Raw genomic sequence first — 6358 nt, 5'->3', positions numbered from 1 at the left:
GAACAAATTGGGAGTAGTAGGCCCATATGACACCTGAAAAAAAAAAAGTTCAACCAGCTCCGCATCGCGGACACCGATGAAACAGCAAAGCTGGTGGCATTCCCTTCGTCAGGCTAACACATTTCTATGTTTTGCAAGTCTTTCAGATATATTGTATCGCTGCTCTTTATGAAACACTCTTTGGTAGTATAGGTGGTAGTATAGCCGCCACATTTTATAACCACAGAGTATCACGTGAGAGTGGTGTGACAGTGGTAACGTGCACGCCAATTTGTTGGGCTAACTGTTGCCTTCTTCCTGTTTAGTGGAAGTTGTGTGTAGTGGGCTTTACCCACTTCCTGTGGCACATACGCGTTTATGATTATGATAATTTTCTGATAGGCCACACAGATTTCTGTGGCACATGCCTGTTTGTTGGGCTAACTGTCGCCTTCATTTTTGTGGACCAGCGGTGAGTAGTGGGATTTACCCAATGTCTGTGACACACACCCGTTTATGATGCCCAGAATCGTTACCATGGATCCCGGACACGAAAGGCTCGACCAAGAACGGCTTCGCTGTTAAAAACAATGATTGCAGGATCAGATCAGTAATGTATCCTCTCATTTCAGCGGCAAGACGCGTGTACCTCAACCATGACTGACAATACCTCTGTTTCACAAACAAATGTAATGGAACTAGCCAGAAGAGGTTAATGCTTTGTATACAATTAATTAATGAAATGATAGTATGCCAGATGGGCTTTCCATTCTGCATATCTCAAAAACGCTGATGGAACCGGAAGAACGTGCAGCAAGAGGTTGACACTTAGGGCGAGAGCTAGCAGCTATTCCTTTTGCCAGCATCCCTGGATATCAAGTGCTGCTGCCATTGGAATATAAATTTGACTACAACTCTTATTTATTGAATAAAGCTGCCATTGTATTGTCATTATGGGTTTTTTGCCTGCAAACAATAACAGCTGTGTAGTGCAATAATTATTTTTTATTGCATCAGTCGCCGTTGTGGTGATATAAAGTGCAAGTGTGATTGCCCAGCTAGCACGAAGAAAGGTGTAATCTGTTTTATTGAGGGATATATTGTCTTATATGTCAGAAATCGAGATTGAAGAACTCATCATCAAGACAGAGTCAGCCAAGCGGGAAAATCGCGGATCTTCGAATGTACCTTGAAATTTACCTGTGTCCAGCGCTGTTGCATTATTGTTATGCATTCTTGGTGCTGTTTTTGTTTCCACAGGCGAATTGCAATGCTTTTTCTTTTTTACTTCACCCGGTGAAAAGAGCCCCGGAGTAGTAGTCAATAGTTCGTTTGATCCGCTTGCATGTGAGCATTCTTTGTACACTTTTTTCTCTCTTCTGGACTTTCAGCCTTTTCCTTTTAACTATTCATGACTGTATCAGCACTTGCCAGTTGCTGAATTGTTTGCTAGTCAGTCAGTAGGCGCGTTTGCTTTTGTTTGCATGTGTAGAATGTCTGCATCGTGTGCCACCATTTTCCTGGTTTGTGCATGCTGACTGGCAGCATGCAAGCTTTGCATCCTGAATGTGGCAGAACAATCAGGAAGGACGAAAAATTAATGTCCCGTCCCATTTTTTAATGTTCAGCGCCGAAGAACAAGGATAGATAAGAACTAACGAGAACCATTAAATGCTATGCAAGGAGGGATGGCTTGTGCTTACAAAAACGTTAAAAACTGATTGCCATGCAGCGTACCAAACGCTATTAGCAAAGATTTGTAAAGGTTATAAAACACTTGCCCTACAGCAGGTGTTGAAATGACCACCCGAAATGTCGGACGGTTCTGACTTCTACTGTATGCAGTACCTCTTGTATAGAATTTTGCAGAATGTGATGGTTTTCGTTATTTCTAATGTATTGTTTTTTTTATGGCATAACAAATAAAGAAACGGGATGGGCTACTAAATTTTAATCCTCCCTGGGTCTTTTGCCGCTAACCACATTAAGAGTAGATAATTTGAAAGAAAAGTGCAGCTCAGTTAAATAGGTCACTTTTAAAAGAATCAGCTTATAGTTTTACCAGCTTGGATACCAATGCGATGCTCACCTTAAATTTGTTGGACCCTGTACATGGCCAGCTGTGTTTTAACAGCAGAACCCGCTGCATCCAGCCTATTTCGGTGCTACGTGAAACTGTGACTTGGCGCTATAAAATGTCTCCAAATAATTAACCTTCGCGCACTCGTGCAAACGAGGCTTGCAGCCGTGATAAGTGTGTCATTAGTTGCTACAGAAAAATTAAGATGACAACACCTGTTCAGGCCGTTCCAACATTTTGGATTCCTGAAATGAGGGACCCTCCCACCTAGGGTTTTGAGGGACCCTTTCACCTAGGGACCCTTTCACCTAGGGATTTGCATTGGGGACGCTAGAGGAACACTGTTTCGGAAAATTAGAAATTTATTTCATTCATTAATTCCTCCTTGTGGCTACCGCAATCGGGTAAAATGCTAACGCTTAGAAGTCTGCGGACAAATGAAGGAAGGAAGGAACACAAAAGGAAGAAGGAAGGGAGGTTAACCAGACAGCGGTCCAGTTGGCTACCCTACGCCGGGGGAAAGGGAAGGGGAGTGGAAAGATGGGAGAGACAGAGAGATATGGGGGAGCGAGAAGAAAAATAAAAGGAATCGAAAGCGCTCTAATATTGTTATGGGAAGAATGAATACTATTGTGGACACCCATGGAACACAAAATAACATGTTTCACATTTACAGATTGTCTCGAACAGATAGTTGAAAGGTCTAATATAGTTTTCCTGGTCAAGACATCCTGTAGTCGTTAACGTCCACCGGCATAGGTGTGCACGCACTTCAGTTAGACCCACTACTAGGGAGAATGGAATAGGAGCCCCAAAGAAATAGTGTCGAAGCCACTGTGCATGGGCGAGACCCAAACATTGTTTGGGTTTTGCATTGGGGACGCTATTTCTCGAATTCAGTGGGAGCCCCAAAGCATGCCCCAAAAGCTTTTCCTTGGAAAAACATATGGCGGCTCCCATCAAAGCGACGGCTCTCGGCCAAAACGAAACTGATCCGATTTCGGAGCAATGGATGACATTACGAATTTAAAAAATGCTGGCCATGGGCGCGCTTTCTAATATCTCATGTGTACAACAAATATTGGCTGAAAATTGCCCGTTTTTAAAGGCCCGTTTCGCGCTGCGGAACATTGGTTGAGGTGCAAAGCGTAATCGAAAGAACATGATTTTATTGCACTTACAAATGATCGCCAGGGGCACCAAATATGATTACCTTTGCTACGCTGGTGGGTTATTAAATGGTGCATTGTGGTGCAGTCGTAAGATTGCATATATAGTTAGACGCGTTTCATGAGTGCGTTTGCAAAAGTAGAACTTGAAAACCTCGTTTAAAGTGAACGCACTATATCGGCAGGGGGAATGACTTTATCTGTGCTATCGATCTACAAGGTTTAAATGTATTCTTGTGGGTTAATAGTACATCAACATTTTTTCGTAGCAGTAGTTAGCATGGGTGGCAATGTGTTCTTGAAAATGCCTTTAGCTTGGTTAAGCGCATGCTATGTATAGTAATATGCAGGGCCCTTGTAGGCTTCCCATCTTTGACTCTTAGTTGTTTTAAGTGATCTGTAGAAACCATTCCCTTTGTTAGAAAGGCGCTTATTCTTTTTGTTAATTTAGTGATTTTAGCGATAAACATTATCCTTAATAGATTGTACACTGTTGTACACTGTGAAAGTGTCAAGTGCAGAGCGGATTGTAAAATTTATTGGAAATGAACTTTCTCGCAGTCAGAAATGGTTTTGAACTTTTTCTGATTCTTGCCTCGAAATGTTGATGATGAAATGGATAAGAGAACGATTACTCAAGCACGGTAAGTAATGTAATGTTAAAAAAACAATCACAGTTTCGCCGCAAGAGCACAGCAATGAATGCGATAGCAACAAGTTGTAATGTTGTACAATGTATAAGCTAACTATTTTGGATCCGATCTCGTGTAGCTATACAATTTATGCGTGGCTTTAACTGACTTAACAAATCGTAAAGTTAAGTACAGCATCCTCTGCGACGAAACGCAAAGCGATGCAAAAAGCTAGGCGAACATGGGCATGGTTTAACACTCAAGGAACCTCTCCTCCTTTTGACCATCTGCATGTCTCCAACCTCCAATTTGCCTCCGCTATACTATGTTATACCCTCCCTCTTCCTTTCACTCCTCATCCCCATCCATTCCCCGACCCTCGCTGTACTATACATGGCTATGCTATGAGTTACCCTTTCCCCTCCTCCTCAGCCTCACTTCCCTTTCCCACCCTCTTGCTACACTATACTGTGCAAGGATATATGCTGTGCTTTATCCGCTCCCCTCCACCTTTCCTTCCTCCTCAGCCTGACAACACTCCACCCTCACTTCCCATTAATTCCGTCCCCATTTGCTATACTTTACAATATACATCCATGGCTATGCTTTACCCTATCTTCTCCTCACCTTCATATCACTCCTCCTCAGCCTCACTTCCCTTTCCTACCCACCTTGCTATAGTATACATGCCTTGCACGTGACGTCAGAGACAGGTTCTTTGCGCTTGATCCCCCAACATGGCGGCCACCGTGACTTTTTTTATCTCATTAGAGTGTGTCAGTGCAGAGGAGGACACCCAGGTGTTCGGTACACGCGCTCTTTCGTGCTCTCCCCGCTTTCTTTTGTTCGCCAGCCGCGCCAAGGGGGAACACAAAGGAACGCGGGGGTTTTTGTGTGAAAGATGCTTGGGTGCACCGGCACTAATCTGATGGCGAGCCGTCACCGTTTCTTGCTCGACGCGTTCGAACAAAAGCTCACGGAGCGTCTCTCAACCCGCTGGTCCCCCAAGATGGCGGCCATGGTGACGTCAATGCAAGCTATGTATATACTTTGCTCCTTTCTTGGATTTGCTTGCCTTGGCATAGCTTTGGTAGGCTACCCCTCTCTCAACGTGGCTCCTCCCCGCTCAACCAGGTAATGTGGCACAACGATTGTCCCACATTAACGTAGTTTTGCCAATTAAACAGCTGCGCTGTTAAAATTTCCTCCGCATCTTTCCGGCCCCCACTTTACTATCCTTACCTACCGTAACGCACAGTGCTGGCTTTCGTCACTGAAGAACTGCATGTAGTTGACCAACACAGTGCCATCGCTATCGGCCCATGGCCTTCCGGTGGTAAAATGAACCTCTCAGGCGCATGTTCAAGAATTTCTCATTGCCATGGTACTCGCACTGTATAGTCAATGTCCTGATGATATCATCATCAATTGCCAACGTCTCAGTGTTCATCTGCATAAATACCATAGGGAAGATGTTCGTAATAAAAGCAGTGGTAAACCGCCTTGGTGCGGTTGTTCTAGCCGATTCATATGCCAGCGTTTATATCACATCATAACGGCGGGAGCGGCTGCTCATAAAAACAGACTCTCGAAGGCCGAACCAGTTTGGCACGAGGCACATGTCACGTGGAAGCTAAGTGGGTCACGCGGTGCGCGGCCGCCGTCCAGTCGCTCTGGCCACGCACTCGTCCCCGTTCCGTCGATAGCTCAGTTGGTAGAGCGGTGGACTGTAGAGGTTGGGCCGATGCGGACATCCATAGGTCGCTGGTTCGAATCCGGCTCGACGGATGATTTTTTTTTTCATTCTTGCTTTTATGGTGCTAGCATGTCGGAATTTTGTCTTCAAAGCTTGCAGACGGCCTGAATCGATAATCAATATGACAATTACAATAAACATTTTAAAGTTAACCGATCTTTGAGGGTTAGCTTTAGTATGTGGACGACTCCGGATTAGTTTCGCATTTCACCCCGCTGAAATGGGACCGCCGTGGACGGAAATCAAATCCGCGCCTTCGAGCTCATATATATACCGAGGATAGTTCGGGCATATTTTGAGCTGTTCTGTTCCTCGCTGTGTTGAAACCCAGGAATTTCTTTCGGGAGGTGTTCGTGTGTATAACGGCTAACTTTGCCAACTAGTGGTCGCTGTGAAGGCGTAAAAGCATTTTAGTGCCACCCGAAAAGTTAAAGCATCAAAAAAATTTGGGGGGTGTCAGAACCCCCCCCCCCTCCCCCCCCACACACACCCTTAGTTACAGCCCTGATAGTGTAATAGTTCTTTCACCCACATTTACTACGTGCATTGTTGTGCATATACATCGGACGGACGGTTGATTTCTGTTACGAAAAGCTATACATAGGCTTTATTCTCCGTGTTGCAGTGGATCGCAAGGCTGTGATTGTTAATTGTGCTCACTAGGAAACCTGAAATTCGTAATCATAATAAGCCCGCTACTTTTAACCGTAGGACGCGCTCGAAAAGTTATATATTGGGAAAC

At 44.6% G+C, this 6358-nt stretch overlaps 1 non-coding gene across 1 annotated transcript; it reads left to right on the top strand.

Moving 5' to 3' along the window:
• The first annotated feature begins 5556 nt into the window (after positions 1-5556).
• Positions 5557-5648, top strand: Trnay-gua (transfer RNA tyrosine (anticodon GUA)). The gene is given in 2 exon segments: positions 5557-5593; positions 5613-5648. It is a non-coding gene; the product is annotated as a tRNA-Tyr (tRNA).
• The last annotated feature ends 710 nt before the right edge of the window (positions 5649-6358 follow it).

The sequence above is a fragment of the Rhipicephalus sanguineus genome, chromosome 6 (genome assembly GCF_013339695.2).
Source record: "Rhipicephalus sanguineus isolate Rsan-2018 chromosome 6, BIME_Rsan_1.4, whole genome shotgun sequence".
Lineage (NCBI taxonomy): Eukaryota > Metazoa > Arthropoda > Arachnida > Ixodida > Ixodidae > Rhipicephalus > Rhipicephalus sanguineus.
This window is presented reverse-complemented; position numbering and strand designations above follow the sequence as displayed.